A 15,682-nucleotide genomic window follows, 5' to 3' on the forward strand; every position below is an offset into this window, starting at 1 on the left:
CATTGCCCACACCCTCTGATCCTGCTGAGGGGTGATCCCAGAGGGACTGTTTCATCTTACAAAGAACTGCTCAGGGGTTTGTCTTGATCCTCAGTAGCTCCAACAGACAGACACAGCTTATAATAGGAAATGTCAGGTATAAGGTCACTCAGTGCCTTCTGTTTAAGTGTTACCTTTCTACCAGAGTCCAGTAACATTCCAGGAGCTGTTTCTCAAAAAGTGTGTGATTCTATGCTGCAGACAGCATAGTCTTGTTCCCGAGCCCAGGGGCTTAGTCTGTGATTCTCCTTCTGGAGCCTGCCATAGATATCACAAAGAATCTTTTCCCACAACCACCTCCACCACTTAACCTCCAGAACTGCTTGCACAGCAGCCTGAACATGCTACAGAGGCCTTTCTTGTTCCAGACCCCATTCAAAGCTGTTCACTTTCCATGTCCTTCTTCACACAGAGAAGGGAAGTTTCCCTTGGCATAATTTATGTTGTCTCGGAACCCAAGAGGGCCTCCAGACCCTGTGCTTACTTACTCAAAGCAGCAATGCAAGACATAGCAACTTGGCTTTTTACTTTGGAGAGATTATCCTGATGTGCTCTGAATATGGGGCCCCTGGAAATTTTCCTGCAAGAGAAGATCCCTGAATCTTCAGATGGCTTTTCTCTCAGCCTCTGGCATGTATGTCCTACCTCAGTCTCCAATATGCTAGTTGCCTCTTGCTCATTCTGCCCAATCAACATTTTGTAACAGATCAATGTGGTTTTCTGCATGACATCCACACAGTCCCTTTTTGGGACTATATTATGATGGATGATGGGGGTTAACATAGCTGGAGGACAAAACTGTAAGTAAGTGTTTAGCCCAGTCCATGTGAATTTGAATCCACTTTCCTGATTAAAATGGAAAGAGATAAATTCTCCAAAGCAATAGCCATATACCACATACCTGATCAGGAGGACTGTTTCATAAAATTTTCCATTCTGCAGGATCTATTCAGTTTATGCAGAGCCATATTGGAAAACTAAATAGAGCATGATAGGTACCACCACCCCTGTATTCTTTGGGCTTTTAACTGAGGCATTAATCTTTGCCATCTTCCCAGGCTTAGATACTTGTTTTTATTCACTATTTTTTATGGAACGTGGGAGACCTAAGGCTGTTTCAGTTTTAACTTGGCTTTCTCCACTGTGGCAGATCTTGACCCATAGAGAAGAAACCAAAAATATGTGTTACTCTACTTTGGCCAGGATTCCATTTCTTCATATCCCTCATAGCCCCTGCTCTAACAAAGGGATCCTGACAACACTTTAATGCTTTTTCTATCAGTATCGGCATGCATCATGTTTCCAGCAGCCCTCAAAATATGTGTGTATTTTTCTTTCCCCAGTGTACAGTTACCCTAGTAAATGATTATATGTTCCTTTGGAGATGAACTAAGGGAATCAATAGAGCATATACCTGCCATGATGTTACAAAATTCTTCTGGGACACCTAGTATTCAGTTAGTTCTAGATGAGAAAGTTGTCCTAAAATGAAGAGCTGAGAAAAGATTGTGACTTCTTATTAGGGAACCAGTCTTCAGCCTCTCAGTCATTCATCCTTAATTTCTTTTAATAGTACAAATTAAATAATGCCCATATTTGCCACTATCTATTTTGCCTCTAGGGATACTGGATTCTGTTCACCATCTCTAAAACTTTCTGAGGATTAGGTAAGCCTCACTGGCTGGCATTCAGTAATTATGATCATTGCAGTCCCAACAACAGAGAGAGACAGAAACAGAGACAGAGACAGAGACAGAGAGACAGAGAGGGGTGCTGCGAAACTTCTACAGGAAAAACTGCTACTCCCTGACCTATATTATTCCACAGTGCTATCACCCACATTGCTAATAGTGAGCCAGATTCTTTAAATGCCTCCTATACCAACAGCCCTTACCCACTGAGAACAGCCAATGACCCTGTCACTAATACATTCCTGAAGGCCTTAGAAAATGGTTTGTCCTCTATAACATCTTTTTTTTTTTTTTTTTTTTGGTACCGGGGATCGAACTCGGGTCCTTGCGCTTATGCAGCAGGCAGCGAAAGTCTATAACATCTTTAATTTATTCATTCCAGCATGCCTAAGTCTTCCCTAAGTCTTAATTTCTTCCTTTAACATCTGCCCCAGTGACTCGGGCATTTCAACTTTTCTTAGGGCTATCATTTCATCAGGCAGCATATATGCCCCATCTCCTGGCCTCCTTGCCAAGATGTCAAGTGCCGTGTCCCAAGCAAATTCTCAACATCCTTTGGCATATAATTTCCCCCTTATCAGACCCAGCATTTCTTCACCAAGGTTTCACTGGGACTTCACCTACTTATTCACCTGGCAGTCAGTAGAAGAGGTGGGGAGACTTTGAGGGGAGCCCTCATCAGCATGCCAAAAGGAACCCCCAAGTGTCTCCCTGCATGGGGAAACACCAGCTCTCAATAGGGCAAGGTGTGCTGGCCCTGCAGCTCTGAGGCTTCAGGAAGAACAGACAGACAGATTCCTGAGGAGCATACACCCAGATGTCCTCATCTTTGATTCAGGCTTCTAGCTTCCTGGTCAGGGAAAATGAATGTAAAAGACATGATGCCTTGGCTGGTGATTCTATATTGTTAGGAATCTGTGATTCTAACTATCAAGGCCTCAGCTATGTCAACTTTTCACTGCAGGAGATATGGGCTTGGCACATAGTAGGCACTATTTGTTAAATGGATGGATGGTTGGATGGATGGATCAATGAATGGATAAATGAGTGGCACTGAACAAGCAGTGGTTTGGAAAAGCATAAAGGTTACTAAAAAACACTAGTTTTATATTATTTCTAAATAAGGCATAGAGTGTGGATAAGAACACATGAAAAAATCAAGGTTCTATTTTTCTGGAAGAAAAAAGACTCATTTAGCCCTTTATTTTCTCTCTATAGTTGATAAATCATTACCATGAATTATTCACAAAATGTCTCTTCACATTGTTTCTCATGTTTTTATAAAACAAGACTGTAAATCTGATGCATAGAATATTATATTGAAATTATTTTGTACAGAATAAACTAAAAGTAAAACTCAAGGCTACATTGTTTAAGGCCACTTATAAGTTGCTTTCTTTCTATAACAAGCAGAACATTTTAAATGCCTCAAATTTATATTTGTCACTTATTGGAAATTGAAAATGTTATATATTTCAAAGTTACATTAGTAAACAAACTCATTCAGGAGAATAAATCAGTGGAAGACTATAGCTTAGTGTCATGAAAAACAGTGGGAAATAGTGACATTTAGTCTGCTCAGAATTCTATTTGAACAAAAAATCTTGTTTGGTAAATGTTTCACCATCAGAATGTTAGTCTTTAAAAATATCTCAGGCATTAATGTCACAAAGTGAATCAGGCCCAAACAGCTGAGTGAAACAACTAAATTTGAAGCCAAGACATTGCATAAAAACCCTTTGGAAACAGAGCAGCTGAAGAGAAAAAAGACAAGTTAAAATACCACAGGTGAGGAAAAGCTACCAAAACAAAATCTATTAAATGTTTCAGGTGAATAGTCAAATTACACACAAGATCTTTGCCTTTATGTTTATACTTTTTAATAAATTGTTTTTATTTTATCCTATTCTCTCCCTCAAGTCCCCTCCCCTCCCTATGTACAAAATATATTTATAATATTGAAAGCAAAGGTAATAAATACTCAAAACTCCACTTTCTGATTATACTGCAACCTACCACTCTCTCTCTGCTCTTGAGCTCTTAGCTGCTGTCTCCAGATCGTGTGATGACCTCCAGGACTCACTGCTGTGCACCACTGCCACGCCAGGATGGTGATGTCACCTTGGTAGTTTTAAATCAGCCAAGTCGGGGGTGTCCACATCAAAGAAGTTGGCAAACATTACATAACAAGCCTTTTTCTTTGTTCAGAACGCTGGTTGTTAAACATTTACCAACACACCCTGGCACCATTCTTCCCTGTCAGAAACCTTTGAGAAAGGTCTCAGTTTTCCTCAAGTAGGAACTGAAATCCTAAATACTTTGGAATCCACACCAGGTGACCAATGATGTTTAAGTTCACATCAACAAAATTTCCCATGTCCCTCCCCTCTTCCATGATTCCTGGAGCCAGCACTGCACTATGTCATCATCATAAAATGTGGAAACTTTACTCTAGTTACCAAGAACCAGTTTTGCTATGCACCTCGCCCCTATTATTGTTTTCTCTTTCTGTGTTTACTCGGGAACTGGGATAGCACTGTACAGCATAGCAAGCAAGAGGGATGGTCAGAGATGGCTCTTGTCTTGGGATGCCTAGCCCTCTGAATGAGGACACAGAACCATGGTGCCTTTCTCCCCAGCAGTAGCTTGCCCTGGAAGTTCCCAAAAGCAAGAAATGCTACAGCAGGAGGCTTTTTTTCATGATGTCCACTGAGGTCAGCCTACAGGAAAAATGCCTTGGTTTCTTTATTTGTAAAATGCTCATTTTGCCTATTTTACTATTTATCCAGTTACTACCCTGATCTCATTAGGCTAAAAAAAAGAAAACATTTGTTCACAAAGTGACATACCCACATATATTCCTAGCAGCTTCATTCGTAAGAGTCAAAAACTGAAAACGATTCAATGTCCTTCCACGGGTAAATCGATATAAATAAAACAGAATATCCAAGATACCAACAAAATAAAAATGAACTACAGATAAATTTACATGAATCTCAGAAAACTTGTGCTGAATAAAAGAAATCAAACAAAAAAATTCATCACTCTTTGATCTAGATGAAATTTTGAAAAGAGGAATCAAATTTATGATCAAAGAATACAGATATAGTTGCCAGGGTTAGGTGGTATTATGATTTATATGTAGATGTTGCTCCAAAGCCTCATGTGCTCATAAGTGGGGCTTTTGGAAAGTGATTAGATCATGGGGATGTGATACTCATCAGTGGATTAGTCCACTGATGAGTCTACGGTTAAATGTGATGTTGGAAGGAAAAGCCTGGTTAGGAGGTGGGCCAAAGGGGATGTGGCCTGGAAGGGTCTATCTCTCTCCTCTTCTTTTGATCCCCTTTGCTTTCTGCTACCATCCCATAAGCTGACTCTTTTCCGCCATGCTGTCCCTGCCTTGGAGCCAGCCAACTATGGCCTAAAACCTCTACAAACTGTGAGCCAAAATAAGCCTTTCTTCCTTTAAATTGTAGGTATTGGTTAATGTGTCCCAGCAATGAGAAAGTAACTAACACAGATGGGGACTTATTGCAAAGGAGCAAGGGGAGATTTTTGGTGATAGGTATGTTCTCAGTTATTTGTAGTGGTTACTCAAGTATATACCTCTGTCAAAGCTCATCAAACTGTAAATATAAACATTTAAAAGGATTTGTTTTACTTTTCAATTTTTTTTAAGTTTAAATGGTGACAAATTGCTATAATATTCACAAAATTCAGAAGAAGAACATGGTATCAATTAATTTGCTGATATACTTTTATAATATTTTACCCTACATATTTGGCTACTTAATCTTTGATTTGCCTCTTTACCTGACAATGAACTTGTAGTATATTTGTAAAGTAAGTAGAAAGATTATTTAACTTTTCTTATAATAAGATTAATCATTTTAAAATTCTTAATCATTTATATGGGCACTTTTACTCCATAATTAAGTACTTTTTAGTATTTAATATTGTGCTCTTGATTTTTATCTATATCTCTTTGTTTTATCTCTAGTTTTGTTCTATGCATCCTTAGCTTATCAGAATTTATCTGAAATTAACAGCTTTCATATATGTTAAGTTCCTACAACATTATATTTTTATGTATCCCTTCCTCTCTTTTTGATGTTTATTATGTATTTATGCAGGGCTTGTTTTAAATAGCCAAACATCTTTCAAAGAAATAAGGAAAATTTATATTTTTGTATCTTTATCATTTTTGTACTGTTTATAATACTCTTTACTCATTATATATCCAAATTTTCTACCATTTCTCTTAAACTGAAAATCTCTTTTACATATTATGTGACAGTTTCCTTCAGTTTCAGTTTTTCTGAAAAATGTCTTTATGTTTGAAAGATATTTTCATTGCATGTGAAATTCCAGATTAATAGGGGCTTATTTACCACTTTGAAGATGTAATTCCATTATCTTTTTATCTTACATTGCTTCTTATGAGAAGTCAGTCATAATTCTTGTCTGTGTGTACTATATCTTTTTCCCCCAATTCCATTCTAGTTTATCTTTGTTCTCATCAGTTTGACTCTGGTGTTCTGGGATTAATTTTCTTCATATCTATTCCACTTGGGGCGAGGTGACATTCACTTGCACACTCTATCATCATCGCTTCTTTGTGGATCAGTCAAGTCCCTTGGGTTTTGACTGACTCTCCTCCTCCTTGTATCCAAAGCACCCGAAAGCCTCCCCAAAGCTACAGAAGCATACCACTCACCTTTCTGTCTGGTAATCAGTTTATAGAAGCTTCCCAACACCCACCATGCTTCATGAGCCTCACAGGGAAGTGTGAGTTATGTGTTGTCTTGGTTTTTCATGCTGTTGCCATGGAAGTAAAAGTCTTTCACATCCTTTCACATCATAGCTTGAAGTGGAACTGCCTACACTCAGTATTTCCTAAGACAGTCTGGTGAAAAGAATGCGGTCTTTGGATACAGACCTGAATTCGAAACGTAGACTCTGAACTTACTAACAGAATAGTTTGGCTAGTACTAATATATAAAATACAATCTAATTGATGAACACCCTTTAGGAGGTGCCACTGAAGAATAATAAGTCTGTTAGTTTCTCCTGAATTTGGCTAGGTCACCTTGCATAGCTGGAGCTGGAGCTAGTGACTCCGCCAAACCTGAATAGCAGGTCTTGTGCTAGCTAGGAATTCAACAATTAAACTTTTCCCAGTGTTAGGTAGTCATAGTAGCAAATTGCTCACATTGTTCTTGGAAATAAAGAGTAGAGGCCCACTCAAAAAGCTAATTTCATATTGTTGATTAGAAAAAGGAAGAAGCTGCAGTTTCAAAACCTATCATTAAATACCTAATAAAACATAGGTACTTTGTGATTATTAAAATGAGTGCTTTCCAGAAAGTCATCATTTTTTTTGCAGTTATATAACATGAGTTGACAGATAATCAACTTGTTTCAGATGTAAAAAGCATGATTGCACCAATTATAGGAACTGACAACATGTAAATATACTTATGAAACATATACTTTAATTCAATAAATTGTATTGCACAGAAAGAAGAACTTAATAATCATCTGTTTTACTTCTTCTTCTGATTTTGTCCACTAAATCTGCTTAATAAAAATCTACAATCAACAGATAAACACCAAACCTCCTTCCAAGAACAGTAATCTCTGAGACTCTTAATTCCACATTATTTAGGGCAGGATTCACCTTCTCTTCAACAGTATGTTTACTGAGTATCTACTGTATGTCAAACTCTGTGTTAGAAAATGAGGGTATAGTGGTGAATAAGACTTTTATGGACTCTGAATTAGTTAGCTTTCCTGTCACTGGGACACAATACCTGATACCCACAATTTAAAAGAGGAGAGGTTTTATTTGACTCATAGTTTCAGAGGATTCAGTCCATGGTTGGCTGGTTCCAAGGTAGAAATGGCATGACAGAAGGGCATGGTGCGAGAAAGATGCTCACCCCATGGCATCCAGAAAGCAGAGAGAAAGAAAGGAAGAAGGTAGGAGCCAGGAACAAGAGTTGACAGACCCTGTGGAAACAAGGCTTCCTATGTAGCTGAAAGTATCACCAAGGGGAGAACTAACTTCTTAGTTTCAGTCTTGTTCATCTCCAGACATACTAGAATATTTGATGATCTAAATATCCTGAGTCAATTGTCTTATGAGAAATCCCCGGATTTCATTTCCATATGAACTTGGAGAACCTAACAGATCAGTGCTACTCATTGCTTGGGCCACTTAACCAGCAGCATTGGCTTATGGGAAATACAAGTCCTCAGTCCTCACCTGTATTAGTTTTCTAGAGCTTCTGTGACAAATCACCATAAACCGATAGCTTAAAACAACAGAAATTTTTTCTCTCATAATTCTGGAGGCCATAAGTCTGAAATCAAGGTGTCAGCCAAACTATGTGGCCTCCAAAGGTTTTAGGGGTAGGGAGATCATTCCTCTTCTATCTTCCTTAGCTTGTGGCTGTAAAACTCCAATGTCTGTCTTCATGTGACAGTCTCCCTGTTGTCATTTCCTCTTCTGTATTAGATTTACCATCGAGAGAAATAATCCAGGATGATCTAATCTTGACATTTTTAAATTTAATTTTATCTTCAGAGTCCATTTTTCTAAATAAGGTCATAGTCACAGATTCCAGCGATTAAAATGTGAATATAATTTTTAGAGGTTGGCATTCGACCCACTATACCATCCATTAAATCAAAATCACTGGGTATACAACCCAGAGATCTGTGGCTTAACAAATGCTTCATGTGATACTGTGATATTAAGCTTTGAGATTCATATCTTTGCTACTCAGCTGGGTTCTGTTATTGGCTCCCCCCGGTCAACCTTTTCCTGCCTATGGTCTCTGAGAGAGATTTTTGCAAAAAGCATAAAACATTTGTTCTGGATTATTGAATGATGACATATTCATATAGTCTTTGAATGAGCATATATTTGTCAGGATTATTTTCAAAAGAATTGAAGAATTAACCTTTTCCTATTCTCATGAATAAAAGAACATTTATTTAGGGCTTGATTAAAAATGTCACAATATCAGAGCAGATCACTTTGAGCACAGAGCACTTCTATGCCAAAAAATAAGGAAATCAAATGAGAATTTTCTGGAAAAACAGAATTGAACAGTATCACCTGTCAAGGATATTAAATCTCTTCAAAATTAGAAATATTCTTCCTTCAGAAAACCATTAGACATCATTCCCAGAAGTTATGATAAAAATAATGAAAACTATAAACATGAAATTTAAAAGCTTTTAATTTGGGAGAAAATAGGATAAAAGGGAAGAAAGAAGGAAAGCATGCTATGTCCTAATCCCATTGTCCTTTAAGATTTTGCTCTTGTTCCAAGGTCAGATCTGTTACCTGTTTTATAAATGAGCCAGGCCTAAAGGTTAATTGTATTCTAAAAACCTACAGTGGTCTTGAAATGTCATATGAAAATCTTTTTAATTTTTCTTAATCTTTACAAGTTCTTAAAGATTCATAAACATTAGTACTGACCTTGTGGTGTAAATTCCATTTACACTTTTCATATAGAAAACAGTTTGCAGGTGGTAAACGATAGAGATAAAAGATAGATAGATGATAGATAGATAGGTAGACAGATAGATACATAGACAGATAGATAGATAGATAGATAGATAGATAGATAGATAGATAGATAGATGACCAAAACACAAAACAATCTGGTAAAATTGAAAAATCTAGTCCAAGTATTTTCTACACATTCAGAAGTATCACTAGAAACATACATCCAGGTGCATACTCAGACATGTACACCAAACTGCTGAAAAACACAAGCAGTGATCTATAAAGTATACTAGTATGGCACAAGATTGTTTTGTGTATAGATACCAGAGATTTCTGTTTCTTTTCTATTATAAATATGTCTATGTGCGATTGTGTTCTGTTTCCCTCACTCTGATCAAAATCTGCTCACCTTCGACACCACTAATTATCAGCTACTCTTCTGTTCACTCCACTGAGGTCTAAGCTTTCCCCTTCCATTTGGAGTTTACTTTATAGGTGAACCTGCTTTCATACTTCCACCTTTCTCCCTAGAGCCCTGCCCCAATTTATTCACTCAACACTTATTTATTGGGCACCTACTTTGTACCAGACACCATGGATAAATAAGTGAATGAGGGAGAAGTTATGCCTGCTTGGAGCCTTCTTCCATAAGGAGGGGCATGGAAGTGGTTGGTAGAGTTAGAGATAGATAGGAAGAGAGCACTGGAGGTCAAGCACAAGATACACTGTACAATAAGTCCCCAATTTATAAACATTTGAGATGCAAACTTTCACAGATATGAATGGACCTACATTCATACATGCAAACAAATCACAGAAATAGCTCACGTGTCTGCCAGACATTGTCACAGTTGTCCTGCTGTGTGCATACTGTGCAGTGAGATAGTGTACAGTAGTGCAGTACAGTTGTGGACTTACTGTTTGTATGTGTGTTTGGGTTTTTTATGCTTTACATTGTATACTTGTGTCGAAGGTGTATAAGATTCATTTTGTTGAACTTATGAACGAATCTGACTTTCAAACATTCTCCCGGGACAAACTCAGTTGGGGACTTATTATAATTATATCCCATTTACTATTTGCCAAAAGTTTTATATATGTTATCTCAAGAGGCCACCACAATCTTCTAATGTTGCATATTAACTATTATCATATTTCAACAGATAAGAAAAATTCAATTCAGGACTATCAAATAAGTTGTCCTGAAATATAAAACTGGTAATTGGTGGAGCCAGGATTCAAAGTAGGCTTCTGTCCAGATAGCCTGCTCTTGATGATACCCCAGACAGTCCCATGGGGGACAGATACTTTGATACATGCAGACTTGCCTCCTCTTTTGCCTCCTCCCATATTCACCCCCCCACCCCTTTCTGTCTTGAGGTTTACAGTAAGGCTGAGCCACACAAGTGTTAATTAAACATGATCCAAATGTGTTCACTTTCTTTATTTGTATAACTCAGTTCATTTTGTTTTCCTGAACTATCTAGTGGATAAGTTGGAACACGTGTTTTCTAGATTTTCTCAGTCTAGCAGTGATTTTTCTCACAATCAAGATTTTGAGATTTTTGGCCAGGTGCTACTTGAGAAGCTGAGGCAAAAGATCACAAGTTCAAGGCAAGCAAGACTGTGACTCAAAAGAAAAATAAAAAGGATCAGGGATATAGCTCAGGGGTAGCAAGCATGAGACCCTGGGTTCAATTGCCAGTACAAAAAATATTTTTTCCAGATCTTTATCTTATAATAAAGTCACCTACTAAGTTAAGTTAAAGAGCTGGATGTTCTGACCCCCTCTGTCCTTCTCTCCAAGAAAGTACCTGAGTCCTACGGAAGCCTCTGGGAGCATATGCCTTGGTATGACACACGTAGTAACTTCTCTGAGGTCATGGCTCTGTGGGTGTCTACTGCTGATGTAGCACACCTGTTCTCCTGGCTCAAAGGCCACCCTGTGCTGTCTCAGGCAGAGCTCAGGGCTCTTGACCACAATCTTCCTCTTGGCTCCCGGGTCTTGCCAGTATTGTAGATAGGTAAGTTAATTAGATATCTTGTAGGAAGTTAGACAGGGCTGCCCTCAAGGCACCAGCCCTCAAGGTGCAAACATAGCAGAAGGAGCCAACATGAAGAACAATTAAAGCACATTTACTGGTTAGCATTATAAAGAAGAAAAGAGGTACTACCTCTCCTGGAGATAGATTTCAGTGATTGATATTCTAAATGGGAAGTTCTTTGTATGTGACTTGTTTTCCCATTTGATCCCCATTTAATCAATATTACCTGGGTGATGGTACCTGTACTCTTTTTGGTTGGTCATGGTTTTCCCCCACCTCATGCCACCTTGTGATTTTCCACTTGGTCTTGCAGTTTTGTCCCACTTTGTACCTGCCTCACCTCATGGATTTGCCATATAAAACACCTTTGAAAAGCATGTTGGATGGGCTACCCAGTTTCTGGACCCTCCTCTGTCTCTCTTAGACAGAAGCTATCTTTCTCTCAATAAATCTTTCCTACTCTTAACCTCTGTTGTTTCTAGAATTCATTCTTCAATTTTGTAGAACACGAACTCGAGTTTCAAATATTTACCTGCTTTGGGAGTTACATCTATCCCCCCTATATCACCAGTCCCGAGTTTAGCTCTGCACCCCATCAGGGTCCTGGTTGGATGCGTTCAGCATCCTTTTAGCAAAGATCTACTCAGCCCTGCTAGGTGACCTCCTGGCAGGCTTACCAGCTCTCACTCTTTGCTCACTTTTCTGTGTCCCCATGCTGGGCCCCAGAAATAACTGCATCTCAGGGAAAGGTTGGGGAGCAAAGGAGTTTGTTTCTGGACACTCTTTTCCATATATACCATCTGCCATTTTGTTAAGTTTCTCTCTAAGCCTTGCTGTTATTCTAGAATGCACCTGATGCTTCCTTCTCCAGGATTCTGAGATGGAAGAAAAGCTTTAGAGGGTAGATTGGTGGGGTTCAGAGAGCACAGTCACTGCACTGCTTCTAGTCTCTTTTTTTCTTTCTCTAATTTCTCCCTGCCTCTTGCTTAGAGATCATTTATTAAGTCTAGGGGTTGGGAGCCAGAAGTATGAACAAATTCTACAGTATCAGTTCTTCAAATTCATTTCTAGTCTCTTCTATCTCATACCCAACTCAAACTTAGAATCAAAGGGAAAGTCGACTTTTTTCTCAGCTGTGAACTATTCCTACATCAATCTAAGGTCTTTCTAGCAAATAGGAAAAGATGGACAGTTAAAATAACACAGCAATTAATGATTGGAAATACTACCTGAAATACTAACAATGGTATTGAAGTGAATTTTAGTTGCTAGCCATTTCATCCTTAAGGCAGACACAAATAAAAAGTAAAGTTCTGTGCTAGATGTCTGCACAGGCTCCACATTTTCTTAAATAACAATATAGATGTTTGGCTAACAGCCAGAGTTGGAATTAAGGTCAAACTCAGGAGAACTGTTGTGGCTTATATCAAGGCGTTCCCCTAAAGACTCATGCATTCCTAGTTGGGGTTTTGGGGAGGTGCCTGGATCATGATTGTGTGTGACTGGATTAGTCCACTGACTGGCTTGTAGCTGGGTGTATTGTTGGGAAGTGAAGCCCAGAGATGGAGAGGTGGGTCACTGTGGGTGCGACCTGGAAGGGTATGTGTACCTCCTCCTTCCTTGATGGCCACTGCTTCCAAATGGCATCCCATGAGCTGCTTCTCCTCTGCCATGTTGCCCTGCCTTGGAACCAGCCAACTATGGTTGGAAACCTCTACAAACTGTGAGGTAAAATAAACCTTACCTTCTTTAAATTGTGAGTGTCAAGTGTTTTGTAACAACAATGAGAAAGTAACTAAGACAAGAATATTCAATTTGAACATTCAGGTACAAATTTTGATACCCCAGGTTTTAAAAAAAATCAAATTAGTGGTCTTAAAAAGCATTTAGAATCATTCAAAATGAAACTGGGGATTTTCATGATTCTTCACAAGTTTCTATCATCAACTTTAAAAAAGTAATATGAAAAGAGATACAGAAAAATAGTAGGGAAAATGATAGTGTAGAAATAATCATTTGGAAGTCTCACTTTGTTCAAAGAAAAATAATGATCCTAACAAAGGTGGCTTACCTTAACAGAATTTAAAAATCATTTGAAATAAAAAAGCACAGGGATATTTAATATGTTGAGGTGCTTAGAGAGCAGTCCAATGCAAATTTGTGGGCTCAATATTTCCCTGGCAGAGAAGCAATTACATTTAAGAAAATTTTATAAGGTGGTTACTAAGCAACTATACTCAGCCTACACACGTTGCTCATAATCTCTGGTAAATTATAGAAAATGACAGCCTGTCATTATAGAACAGAGACATACAAAATTAGGGCATTATTATTGTATGTTCCTCCTACAGGAGAAAGATCAATTATATCTTTGGTACGTTGATTAGGTTATATAACTACAATATGTATTAAATGTTAGCATGCTGTAGTATAGATGTGTAAAAAGCCCAAGAGTTTTTCAAGGAGATCCTTGTATGAAGGAACAGCCCTTACTTGACCTGACTTTTCATCATTATCTTTGCTGTCATAGAATGAACAGCTCAAAATACTCTATTGGTAAAATTTTAAGTGAGTCTTTGTTGGAAGAACCCTGTATGAAAAAATACTTGTATAGGTACAATACACAGCTCAGAATTCTTTATTCTTTATACTAAAATAATTATATTCTTGTAGTCAACACTTTTTTTATAGTAGCATCTCAATAAGTGCCCATTTTTCCTTTATTTTTTTTTGTTGTTCTTCTTGCTTCTTTTGTAAAAATTTTATGTTGTTGCTACATTTTAGGTAAACAATATAATGACATTCATCATTGGAAATTTGCACCTTTACATAATCTCTCTTGGTTCTTACTTTTCCCCCTTCCCCTACCCTCCCTTCAACTCCTCCATCCCTCCCCATTTATAAAGACTTTGTTTCCATTTTTTCTTTTTCTCATATTAATTCCATTCCCTTCTTTCCTTTCCCCTAACTCCTTCCCACATCCCCCTCCCCTTTGCACCTTTTCTTCCTATTTCACATTCTCTATTATAAATTTTAATCCTTACACTTTCACTTTCTCACACTAGAGAAACTATTCAGTATTTATACATGTGTATACAATATTTCACTTAAGAGTATCGTTTCAATGTGCATCCATTTAGCAATAAATGTCTATAATTTCTCTTTTTTATGGCTGAGTAGTACTCCATTTTATTTAAAAAAACACCACATTTTCTTGATCCACTCTCCAGTTGATGGGCAACTGGGCTGCTTCCAAATTTTAGCTATTACAAAGTGTGCTGCTATGAACATGGGTGCACATGTATCACTGTGGTATGATTCTTTTATTCTTTGGGGAAGATACCCAGCAGGGGAATAGCTGGATCAAATGGGACTTCCAGTCCTAGTTCTTTGAGTTAGCTCCATACTGATTTCCAAAGTGCTTGCACCAGTCTACACCCCCACCAGCAGTGGAGCAGTGTTCCTTTTTCCCCAAAGCCCCACCAGCATTTGTTATTGGTTGATTTCATGATAGCAGCCATTCTTTCTGGAGTGAGGTGGAATCTCAGCATTGTTTTCATTTGCGTCTCTCAAATGACCAGTGATGTTGAACATTTTTTCATATGTTTATTTGCTATTTCTACTTCTTTGTCTGAGAAATGTCTGTTCATTTCAGATGCCTATTTTTGGATTGGGTCTTTAAATTTAGGAGGCCCGACTTTCTAAAGTTCTTTATAGATTCTAGGTAGTAGACCTTTGTCTGAGGAACAGAAGGTGATAATTTTTTCCCACATTGTGGGTTGTCTCTTCACACTGTTCTTGATTTCTCTTGCTGTGCAGAAGCTTTTTAGTAAGAAGAGATCCCACCTTTTGATTGTTTGTGCTAGTTCACGGGCAACTGAGGTTTTGTTCATAAAATATTTTAATACTCCAATATCTTCAAGAGTTCTACCTAACCTCTGTTCCAGCTGGTTCAGTGTTTCTATTTTAATATTTAGAGCTTTAATCCATTTTGATTTTAGTTTAGTGCATGGTGAGAGATGTAGGTCTAGTTTTAAGCTTTGGTAAGTTGAAACAATTTTTTCCAGCACCATTTGTTAAAGAGGCTATCTTTCCTCCAGTAAGGGTGTTGGGTTCCTTCATCAAAGATGAGGTGGCTGAGTGTATCTGGAGTTGTTTCTGCATCTTCTAATCTGTTCCACTGGTCCTCAGGTCTATTTCTTTGCCAGTACCATGCTATTTTTATCACAGTAGCTTTGTAGTATAGTTTCAAGTAGGGGGCTGTGATACCCCCTGGCATGTCTCTGTTGCCTAGAATTGCTTTTGCTATTCTAGGTCTTTTCTTGTTCAGAATGAATTTTTGGATTGGTTTCTCAAGGGCTGTGAAGTATGCTGTTGGG

The sequence above is a fragment of the Heterocephalus glaber genome, unplaced genomic scaffold (genome assembly GCF_053883595.1).
Source record: "Heterocephalus glaber isolate CG9 unplaced genomic scaffold, H.glaber_assembly_v1.0 deba00001757, whole genome shotgun sequence".
NCBI lineage: Eukaryota > Metazoa > Chordata > Mammalia > Rodentia > Bathyergidae > Heterocephalus > Heterocephalus glaber.